The sequence below is a fragment of the Cryptotermes secundus genome, unplaced genomic scaffold, assembly GCF_002891405.2.
Source record: "Cryptotermes secundus unplaced genomic scaffold, Csec_1.0 scaffold708, whole genome shotgun sequence".
In the NCBI taxonomy this organism is placed as follows: domain Eukaryota; kingdom Metazoa; phylum Arthropoda; class Insecta; order Blattodea; family Kalotermitidae; genus Cryptotermes; species Cryptotermes secundus.
In genome coordinates, this window is record NW_019726238.1 from 788848 (window position 1) to 801250 (window position 12403).

The 12403-nt window shown below is 40.5% G+C and overlaps 1 protein-coding gene across 6 annotated transcripts in view; it reads right to left on the reverse strand.

The window, feature by feature from the left end:
* Positions 1-12403, reverse strand: part of LOC111864090 (5-aminolevulinate synthase, erythroid-specific, mitochondrial) — a 32943-nt gene that overhangs the window by 16549 nt on the left and 3991 nt on the right. Inside the window, exon 1 of one of the 6 annotated variants that reach the window (XM_023851092.2) lies at positions 4770-5003. The exons of 4 other annotated variants lie outside the window; for them this stretch is intronic. The gene's annotated coding sequence lies outside the window, so the exon portion shown is untranslated. Of the gene's footprint in view, positions 1-4432; positions 4452-4769; positions 5004-12403 lie in introns of those variants that run through there. One more of the 6 variants, XM_023851093.2, reaches the window with a different exon arrangement.

Below are 12403 nucleotides of genomic sequence, written 5' to 3' on the forward strand. Positions count from 1 at the left end.
TTACTTTATTTCAGAGTGTATTCAGTGTCATGTTTTGATATGTGAATTATAAAAATGAAGAATTTTTGTCCCTTATGCCTACATGGTGGTGCTTTATTACTAGAACAGCTTGGGTATGGGTCTTGAAGTATTTCAGTATCTCTATTTACATGGACTGAAACTTGTTACGACCATTTTATATGGACAACAAAACCCTTAACTGTGCCATTGAGCACAAAATTCTCAGCTATCAGAGTGACTTCAATATCACGAAAAAATAATGAAATTCATAATGTATAGACACTTTTACTTATCATACGGTGGGGTCAAGGGCATGCCATGTTAACATGTCATACAAACATCAAACACATAAAAGACAGAAGTTTATGTGGTACTGATCTTTGAAAACTGAAACATGGCTATTTCACAAACTCTACACTTTTACCGATCATACGGTGGGGTCAAGGGCATGCCATGTTAACATGTCATACAAACATCAAACACATAAAAGACAGAAGTTTATGTGGTACTGATCTTTGAAAACTGAAACATGGCTATTTCACAAACTCTACACTTTTACCGATCATACGGTGGGGTCAAGGGCATGCCATGTTAACATGTCATACAAACATCAAACACATAAAAGACAGAAGTTTATGTGGTACTGATCTTTGAAAACTGAAACATGGCTATTTCACAAACTCTACTCATGAGACTGAGCACATTGGATCAAGCAATAATAATTTTGGCTTCTACTAGGGTGGTGATAGGTTCATATCTCAGTCAGAATCAGTCTGTTGCCTATCAACGGCTCACTTTTTTATGGTTTACCTCAGTTCCTCCAGGCAAACGATAGGATTTTACCTCACATTACACCCTGACCTCTTCACTCAATATCCTTTTCGGTTCGTTATTCACCATCACCCTACCATTTTACACTAATTAGCCTATAACAGCATCCTTACATAAACCAGAAATAAACAAATAAATAAATATACCCACTAATGATATGCATTCAAAACAAATGACAGAGAAAACAATTATACCTGCCCTGTGTCAATCATTTCAGTAAGTAAGTAAAGTAAAGGTATCCCTGTAACAGACTGTGGAGGCCCTAGGGTTGTGAGATGTTGAAGTTCCCACATTTTCTAGATAATCAGCTCATAGATGGCGGCAAGGTAGTCAGCCTTACGCGCCGGCCGCGCTTTACCCCCAAGAATATTCCTGGTACTCATTTCTGTTAGAGGCTGAGTCAACCCCAGGGCCATAGTGGGGCTAGATGAATTAGGTCAATTGAAAAAAATCCAATGACCTCATCGGGACTTGAACCTGCGACCTTCCGGCTTGTAGCATAGTGCCTCAACCAACTATGCTACTGCGTGCCCCCAATCAATCATTTCAGTATCTAGCAGAAATCTTCTGACTTTAAGTGCAAATGTAGGAATTCCACTCACAGAGCAGAGCACACTGTATTATATACACATGGTTCCAGGCAAAACTTACAAAGCCTACTCTCCTACAGCACACACTTCCAGTCCTATAAATCTTATGCTATTATGTCATATTTAGGAAACATAAGTTTACAGTCCACCAACAAAATGAGAGCAAGCTCAATTAGCATATTGGGGAGGGGAGGCCTCATTTATAGATGGTCACAGAATCAAATCATTCTTGGGAATAAGAATTCTCTAACAGTTTACAACAGTAACTATAATTAGAGATTGATGGTTTGTTGCTGTGGGCAGGAGGAAGGGGGGGGGAAGGATGAGGAGGAGGAGGAGGAGGAGGAGAGCAGCATTATTTTTCTCAGAACTAACTATGTTACATTTGTCAGATATAACCTCACAATTTTGCACTGTCATCAAGTTTGTAATTTCTGACTTATAAACAATTTATAAGAGAGTTATCTCAGAAGCTAAAAAAGACATAATGACAAACAAATAGTGTCAAAGCCAGCTGAAATGATGTGGCAGTTAATTAATAACAAAATGGGAAGTTCAGGGATATCATATCAGGATATTTGTTTACTTACAAAATAATTTAAAGAAAATAACTCACCCTCAGAAGGTGGCAGATTCATTAAATTCTTATTTTATTGATAAGGTAGAAGAACTAGTAGAGAGAAAGAAGAGTAAAGTTAGTGGTAGATCATTAAAAAAGTAGTGGACTGCAACCCAAACTCTATGCATTTCTTTCAGATTTCTGAAGAAGAAATAGTTACAGTAGTATCCAAATTAAAAGGCAGAGCTTCTGCAGGATTTGATGAAATTCCTGATTTTCTAGTAAAAGCATGTATCACATGTAAAAAAAGAAAAACACTTACTTTCAAATTTAATCAATCCATAGGTCATGGTGTATTTCCAGATTTATTGAAAATTGCAAAAATTAGGCCTGTTTATAAAAAGGGTAATAGACATGAAATTAGTAACTACAGACCTATATCTGTTATGTCTCTATTCTCAAAAATGTTTAAAAAAATAGTGTATAACAGATTGGTATCCTTTATTATTAAATTTAAGATTTTAACGGATAATCAATATGGGTTTCAGAAAAATAAGTTGACCATATCTGCGTGTCAATCCTTTATTGGGAATGTACAGGAAGAATTGGACAGACGGTCATTTGCAGTTATTATATTTTTTGATCTCACAAAAGCGCATGATGTCATTGATCATGATATACTTCTTGAAATATTAGATCATTATGGAATAGGAGGGAATATTAATGTTTGGTTAAAATCCTATCTCACACTGTGTTCTCAGTATGCAGAAATAACCTCTTGCTTACTTACTCATGGAGCTGGGCCCTTCTTGAGGAGAAGCCAAATCTGCAGCTATTCAAGAATTTCCCAGCATTTTATGGAACCTGAAGGTTCATTACTGTGTTCACAAGAGCCCTCCACTGGTCCCTGTCCTCAGCCAGATCAATCCAATCCATACCATCCCATCCCACTCTCTAAGAGCCATTTTAATACTGTCCACCCACCCACGCCTTGGTCTTCCCAGTGGTCTCTTTCCTTCTGGCTTTCCCACCAATATCCCATAAGCATTCCTTGTCTCCCCCATTCGTGCTACATGACCTGCCCACATCATCCTCCTTGACTTGATCATTCTAATTATACTTGGAGAAGAGTACAAGTTATGAAGCTCCTCATTATGCAGTTTTCTCCAACCTCCTGTCACTTCATCCCTCTTTGGTTCAAATATTCTCCTCAACACCCTCAGTCAATGTTCCTCCTTTAATGTTAGAGACCAAGTTTCACAACCTCTAATGACAATAAATATTCTATGAATAGGTACAATTCTACACTGAGGAATATAAAACTCAGAATACCTCAAGGGTCTATTTTGGACCTGCTCCTGTTTTTATTATATATAAATGAATTAATTATATATACAGGGTGTCCCAGGAGGAATGTGCCAAACTTCGGGAGGGTGTTCCTTATGTTAAAGTATGCCGATACAACCCAAAACACCTATGTCCAAAGTTGAACGGTTACGNACAGCAAAAGAAAATAAAAAAAGAGTGATGATTCAGGTAGAATCTTGCTACCGCATGCACCTATTGCAACACTTAAATACAAAAATTAAATAAATAAAAGTGGAAAGTGCCTCAGCTATTTCATAGAATATTTTGTAACATTCTGTACAGTCATTAACGAGGTGGCTGTAACAATAGTTTTGAATTACTGCTACCTATAATTTCGAGGTTTTGCTGTGACTCTTGCTGTGACATACTAATTATTTAATATGTTAATATACAGGCACTCATTACTACCATACAGCTGCAGGACATTTTTCAGACCTTCAGCCATTTACACTTCATAGCTCTGAACACTGCAAATAACTTGAGAAATAGTAACAGTGGTGAAGTTATTATTTGTAGGATTTGAGGTTTTCACAGTGGTGATTATGAAGAGTTGTCTTCTGGGATATAATGCAATGTAGACCACCTAAAGTCGACCGACTTTCAACGAACTATATGGCATTATAACCCAAAAGACAAAACTTTTCAAGAGAGTATCTGGCTGCACTATCTTGCAATAGAAGCAGATAATGAATTACAAATTAAGATTGACTGATACCCATTCATTGCTATTTCTGTTATGCACAGCTGGCAATGTGAAATCACCTAGCTATTATTCAGTCTTACAGCCAAATATCTTTCTGGGCAACCTTTAAATTACGGTGCCAACTGCACTTATGATGTTCTTGTTCTACACATCAAGAACAATTATTGCAACATTTTTAGTGCACTACGTTGGTGTTTTTCGTAAGGTACAACACAATTCACCAATTCATGCCTGTCACTGTTACACTTAAAGTTAATTTTTACTGCATTATGCCAGTAGTTTGGTTGCGATATTAGTAAAGTACAACAAATTTTCCAGTTAACTATTACAATCTGTTGCTATGGTTCAGGGCAAGAACATCGTATATGCACTTGTGATTACGTTTCATAGATGTTCCATTTTTCCGCTGGAATTCAGAATTTATAACACATCAGATCCTCGTTAACATATGTTATCAACCTAACCTCTCCGTCGACATGGAAACGAATTCAAAAAACTTCCACGTATGAATGGCCATTCCAAAATATTTGCAATTTAAAGGGAAATGGTATCTCCAAATGACAAAATGTACAGCTAGACATTACACCCCGCCCCCTTTTAAAAGTGCCAGTTTTCAGCGTAATTGTTCAATAAATTCCTAACAGTACGAGATTTTCCTCTATTACGACTCCTCTACTACTATCAGAATAATAGCAACGGAAATAATCTTACACGGTACCTTTCGCAGTAAGCAATTCAACTTCTACAACACCGTCACCCGTTCTACACCTTCTACACAGTACAATCTAACGACACATAACTGGGGCCAACAGCATTTTGCTGTACGTCTCTGTTCTTGCAGGTCATTGACGCAAGTAGAATATATTACTGATCTGATCTGGTGATAGGGGCCTTTTAGATTCATTTAGGCAATTTTAATTACGTTATCATTAATATTGTCAAGTAATATTATGGATTCGGTTTTATTGTCAGACTGCGTCAATAGGTGGCACCGGTGGCACTGTGCGTTACCTGGCAAGAGTAGCGGAAATGAATTACCAACAGGTTACAGGAAACAAGTTCTAGGTTCGAGAATTCGCTCTTACGTGCATCATTAGTCAGATCAGCAGTCATGACGTCATGACCTCATCTGCCTCCGATTTCCAGCCCTGGTTATGAATTATGCTTTCGAATGATTCTTCATAATACCGCACCTCAATGGGTAAATCTTAAAAGGTGACTGTCCTAATCAAGCACCATGCAATGAAGACGTATGGGCGAGTGGGGGTATATCTCAACGCAAGCCTCACCGTAGCACTAGATGACGTTAAGTGGTGAGCTTCAATCCCTAGCCGTTTTACCCCCGGGAAAAGTGTCATCGGTACCATTGGATAGGAGGTCTCAGAGGCGGTCTGGACGCTGTGGAGAATAGAAAATCCTCGCCACCGGTAATCGAAGCCCCGTTTCCACGGACGTCTGGCTTAATGGACCTTATATCTGAAGACAGAATCAAGACTACGACCTTCCCTGATGTAACGACAAACAGAAAACTATCTTCTGGCAAATAAGGCCGTGTGGCCATTTAAGTCCCAGACTACAGTGAGATCATCCAGATTATAACTGCTCTTCATAGGCACCGTCGTGGGAACATTCGATTGAACAGCCGCGTGACGCAACAATAGGAGACCTGTTGGAAGCGGTGCTTTCTATGCAGTCCGTGCCGAGGTATTTATAAGCAGGAATATTCTAGAGTTTTATTGGTAATATGTTGTACTGAGAATGAACTGACAGAGTTTAACATGTTTAACGTGTAAAATGTAAATATTCTTTACATTATGACAAACGACTTACTACTGCAGACGATGACTCTGACAAAAGACAGACCCGTCCTCTCGTCAGAAAGGGCGCCCCACAATAACAAAACAGTAACTGACAAACAGTAATAAATATCTGGTCATACGCCCCAGATTACGTGGTAGCGTAGTTGGTTGAGGCACTATGCTACAAGCCGGAAGGTCACGGGTTCCAGTCCCGATGATGTCATTGGATTTTTTCAATTGACCTAACCTTCCAGCCGCACTATGGCCCTGGGGTCGACTTAGCCTCTAACAGAAATGAGTACCAGGAATTAATTAAATAATTTTCCTGGGGAGTAAAGCGCGGCCGGCGCGTAAGGCTGACAACTCCACCGCCATCTGTGAGCCGATTGTCTAGATAATGTAGGACCCTCAACGTCTCGCAACCCTATGGGCCTTCACGGCCTGTTACAGGGATAGCTTTACTTTTTTACTTTTACTCAGCAACATGTCTTGGTTCTTTAAAACTATTATTTTGCCGACCGATCATAATCCAACAAAAAGTTCTTTTTTTGCTTTTCTAACCCATTTGTTTGTTTCGGAATTTGGGTTTTATGCAACATTTAATTGAGACTTCCTAGTCTCCTTTACATACGCATAGCGGCCTTGTAGAAGCACTTAGCTACTGTGTCGAACAACATATCTTGACTTTGCAGGGCATTAGAAAGATCCATTTTAATATTGTCCACCCACCTACGCTTTGGTCTTCCCAGTGGTCTCTTTCCTTCTGGCTTTCCCACCAATATCCTACATGCATTCCTCTTCTCCCCCATTTGTGCTACGTGCCCTGCCCACCTCATCGCGTACTCATAGGGGAAGATATTATGCAAGTCTTAGGACCGATCGAGAAGTGGCAGCGAACGAAGAAAAATCCGTTCTGTCTGGAATCAAAGAGTGGGCCTCCTAGCCCGTAGCCAATCACTTACTGCCTCAACTACCGGTAACAATAATAATTTAGCGAAATGTCTGGACTGTACTGACATTGAGATCGCAGGTTATTACTCCACTCGGACCATGCACGTATTGTTGTGTTACATGTGTCGCAAAGGTTCTGCATTCAGCAATACCCCTTCTTACGTTCAAAAAGTTCTGTACCAAACGTCCAAAGAATTCACTCCCACAGAATTAATTCACAATCGAAAAAACCAGTGGGCCTCCTTGAACTCGATATAAGAACAGTATCGGAAGAAACTGCCCTATTTGTGTGATATGCCGTGCACATTGGCCAACCTCGACATATAGCCTATATGGCACATATCGACCCATCCTCGCAGTTGCCAATGCAAACGTCGGACTTCTATAACTATCCACTCATTGACGGATAAGTCTTGAAGATTTAAGACGTCAACGTCACGCAGCAAACAAGCATAGTCATCACACAACAAGGTCATATAGAAAAGTATGCTGATGTAAGTTTAAATGCCAGTGTTAAGCATGTACTGCAACTCCAATCGTTTCCAGAGAAAACCAATTTTCGGCTGTAGCCTATTCTGCATGCGTATGAAGCGGAAATGAGCATCGGCGAGAAACAAGGCCAGACAAATGACATGCACATTCATACTCACAAGGTGGCCCACACAGCTCCACACAGCCTCCTTCGCATTTTAGATTTGATTGCAAGTTTCGTCACGTTGTGAACTGCCCTCAACACTCCATGTGCAATATGAAACCAATATATCGTCCCTGGAGTGTTGATTTTTAAATTGTTTATCTTACGATGCTGTCAACTTTGATTCTATATAGCGTCGGTTGGTGGTAGGATTGGTTCATGTTGAGCAGCTGGTGTAGTACAGAGAATAGGCAACGAAACATTCACAGCGTCTATATTGCCCTGGAGTTGACTCAGCCTCTGACAGAAATGATACCAGGAATCTTCCCGGGGGGTAAAGGGCGGCCGGCGCGTAAGGCTGTGTGCCATTGTGTGCCGATTGTCTAGAAAATGTGGGAGCCTCAACCTCTCACAAACCCTATGGGTCTTCACTGCCTGTTGCGTGGTACAGGGATAACTTTACCTTTTAATAGGTGGTTTTTTGAAATTTTGTCAGTGGTTGAAATATTGTACATCAATACTAAAAATATGAGTAAAGGAACTTGTGTTGTTCATTTCTATTTTCACACTGGTTGTGTCACGAATTGCCATTTCTCCTCTTAGTTTCCTTTCGTCTCCTGTGTTCAGTATATTTGTTGTATATATATATTTTTATAGGTTGCATCCTGTTGTTTGTCACAGACAATATAATATGGAAGAACTTTGCTACCGTCAAGACAATAATATTTTAGTTATTATATATAGATCTTTATTACTGCAACATGTTGTTTAATATTGTCTGTTGTATATGTTGCTGTTTGCCTTCTTTTGTTAACGATACTGTTGGTAAAGGGATCAGCATGACTCAAAGATACAAATACAGAAAAAACGCAGACATACATCCATCCACGAATGGAGTTCGAATCCAGGGTCACTTTGTTCGGGTGGTTGAAGAGATTACGCCTCAGGCTGTGATCACTTTGGAAGTGGGACGGGCTGGACTGCATTCGATCTGAGCGTCGCCGATCGATGGGTCGAAATCAAACCTTAAACTCTTGTTTCTTATTTATGGATATTGTCCATAAATGGAAACAGCATTCTTAGGCATACACATTAGTAAATATATGAAATGGGGTGCATATATGCAATCACTAAGCTCCAAACTCAGTAAATTATGTTATATAATTAAATTTCTTACGGATATAAAGAGCCTACAAGTTATAAGGAGTATTTGTTTTCCATATTTTTGTGCTCGATTGAAGTGTGGGTTAATTTTCTGGTGAGGTGACTCAAAAAGTAAAATTTTTTTTTAATTACAAAACCGATTATACAAATAATTGGCAGTGTGAAGATATACTATACGTCACGTCGGCAACTTAATAATATTTTACGTACATTTACGATACCTGGCATGCATACTCTTATACCTGAAATAAAACTACATAGGCCTATGGAGAAACTGAAACAAAACGCTGCACTTCATAATCATAACTCATGCCAGAGTTTCAACCTCTGTGTTCAGTCTTGTAGAACGAATTCTTTTAAGAGAGGTGTAATAAATACAGAAATTAAATTGTACAATATATTATGAAAACAAATCAGGGAAGTGGAAAGAAATATGGTCATTTAAAAGACACCTGAGATCCTGCGTATTACGAATATATTTTTCTCCATAGATGAGCACGTGTCACGTTGCTTAACAGGATATGACGTAGGATTTCAGGTTCTCACAGCTGTGGTTATAAAAAATTCTCTCTTCTGTAATACAATGGATTCACGGCGTTATATTCAAGAATATATTCAGCAGAATATATTCGATTTTGGTTGTTTTAATTAAAACAGATATATTGAAAATGTGGCACAGTTCAGATATTTGGGAACAACAATAACAGATCGAAACCTGATTCAGGAGGAAATTAAGAGGAGATTGAACTCGAGTAATGCTTGCTACCATTCAGTTCATAACTTTTTGTCTCCTCGTCTTCTGTTCAAAAACATAAAAATTAGAATACAGAAAACTATAATTTTGCCTGTGGTTCTGTATGGGTGTGAAATTTGGTCTCTGGCATTAAGGGAGGAACATAGACTGAGGGCGTTTGAGAACAGAGTGCTGAGGAAAATATTTGGACCGAAGAGAGATGAAGTGACAGGAGGTTGGAGAAAACTGCATAATGAGGAGCTTCATAACTTGTACTCTTCTCCAAGTATAATTAGAATGATCAGGTCAAGGAGGATGAGGTGGGCAGGTCATGTAGCACGAATGGGGGAGATGAGGAATGCGTATAGGATATTGGTGGGAAAGCCAGAAGGAAAGAGACCACTGGCAAGACCAAGGCGTAGGTGGTTGGACAGTATTAAAATGGCTCTTAGAGAGTAGGATGGGATGGTATGGATTGGATTGATCTGGCTGAGGATAGGGACCAGTGGAGGGCTGTTGTGAACACGATAATGAACCTTCGGGTTCCATAAAATGCTGGGAAATTCTTGAATAGCTACAGAATTGGCGGCTCCTCCAGAAGGGCTCAGCTCTATGAGTAAGTAAGTAACTGTATTGCGTAGTAGTACGAAGAAACCTGGTTCAAATTTCATGTGATTTTAGTTATAAGGCTGCGCCATAACTCAAGCGGTTAGTCGCCGGCTTCCCACCGCGGCGGCCCGGGTTCGATCCCGGGTCAGGTCAAGTGGGATTTGTGGTGGACAAAGTGGCGCAGGGGCGGGTTTTCTCCAGTACTTCGGTTTCCCCTGCCAATCTTCATTCCACAAAATTCTCCATCATCATAATCATCAGAGGCAAGTACAATACGCCAATCAGTGGCCGCTGTGCTGAGTGGACCCATCTGGACTCCATCCCACACTAGCGAATTTAAAAAAAAAATAATAGGATATCCTGCAACGGGCTGCAGGCTGGATGGCTGGGGTTCGATTCCAGGCATGGGGCCAAAATTTTCTCTTCATCATAGCGTCCAGACCGGCTTGGGGCCTCGTCCATCCTCATATCCAATAGATTCCGGGGGCCTTTTCCCAGGCATTAAAATGGCAAGGTTGTCAAACTAACAACCTCCATCTAGTGCCCAATCAAGGATGGTGGAGCTATACCTCCACTCCATCATATGTCTTCATGGCGTGGTGCTTAATTAATTAAGCACATGGACAGCTTTACCTTTTTACTGTTTTCTTGTGTGAGTGTGTAGGTTAAGGTCAAGCTGTGTGTGTTTCTCTGATGACAGGGCTGACAAAATTAAATTAACTGAGGTGTAGATTTCCACTGAAACGTCGACGGGACTGCACTTGGGTTCGATGGGACCCGTGCCTAGACTCTGGTCGGCGTAACCGTTCCTCACATTAATTTCGTGCTAGACGAATTAGCTTCACGCCTATCTGTGTACTCTATGCGGACTATTTCCGGATCTGTGTTCGACATTTGCTCCTCATAACGGCGACTATTAAGAAAAATAGCTACTGGTATACAACGACGTGTACTCCGGTAAGATTCAATTATTTCTTCGGATAGTTGGTGAACATGTATAAGACTGCACACAGTCAGATCCAAAAGTAAATAACCTTCATTTCTTAATATAATTGCCGACGCATTGTAATACCGCGGGCTTAATATCCGATGAGGTCATTGGATTTTTCAATTGACCTAATCCTTCCAGGCGTACTATGGCCCTGGGGCCGACTCAGTCTCTAACAGAAATGTGTACTACTAATCGGAGATCGGCGCTTAAAGCTGAAAACCTCACCACCATCTGTGAGCTAACTCTCCAGAAAATGTGGGAGTATCGAAGTTTCGCGATCCTATCGACCCCCCCACGGCCTGTTACAGGGATAGATTTACCTTTCTTTTTGACAGATTCTTTTTGGAATTTCTTCGAGTAGGTAACGACTTAGATACCTATGATCCGTATAACTCATGACTATACACCATAATATTTACAAAACTAAGTATTTTCTTCCTGTAAACTTTTCTTGAGAAGATAAATGTATAGTCCCGCACCATTCAACATATTTACAGCCGTATCCGTATCATTTGCTTTAAGACTATTTCTTGTTACTGCTAGTGGGGTGGGACTAAGTCCCTTGTACTGCGCCCACTGATTGGCCTATTGTCCCAGCCCCAGATTATAGGTGAGGGTGATTGTGGAGCAATTGGTGGAATGAAGATTGGCAGGGGAAACCGAAGTACTCGGAGGAAAACTGCCCCAGCGCCACTTTGTCCACCACAAATCCCACTTGACCAGACCTGGGATCGAACCCGGGCCGCCGCGGTGGGAAGCCAGGGACTAACCGCTTGAGCTATGGCGAGGCCCTTCTTTAAGACTAACTCAGGGTGAAGAACTAGAAGTACCTCATCCAACAAAATTCTTTACCGCATTTGTATTGTAAAAGTATTTCAGTATCCATTTCTTTCCATTCTGTTTGGTAGTCACTATGAGATCTTATGCGGCGCAATCGTTGCTACGTAATCATATGCTTCGTGCATAAGCAGTCTAATTTGGTATTTACGAACCTCATCAACATGCGATCGTCACGGAGGCAAGATACAAAGGATGTATGATGTCACATCCTTTTTCTTTTAGAACCCGTAATTACTGATAATAATAATTGCTTCATTATTTCTGCCTTGCAGTGTACGTAAATATGAAGATGTCACAGTGTCCTGTTATATGTACTTCATATCTTTCCTGAATTTTATCCAGATTTAGAAGATTTAAATAACCTAAGAGCCGGTCACGGTAGCCGAGCGGTCTAAGGCATGTACTGTCTTCGCTCGCATGGAAACCGGGATCGTGGGTTCGGATCTGTTTCCTGTGAGGTACGAACTGAATTCTTATATATTATTCTTATACACTGCCGGTCACGGTAGCCGAGCGGTCTAAGGCATGTACTGTCTTCGCTCGCTTGGAAACCGGGATCGTGGGTTCGGATCTGTTTCCTGTGAGGTACGAACTGAATTCTTATATATTATTCTTATACACTGCCGGTCAC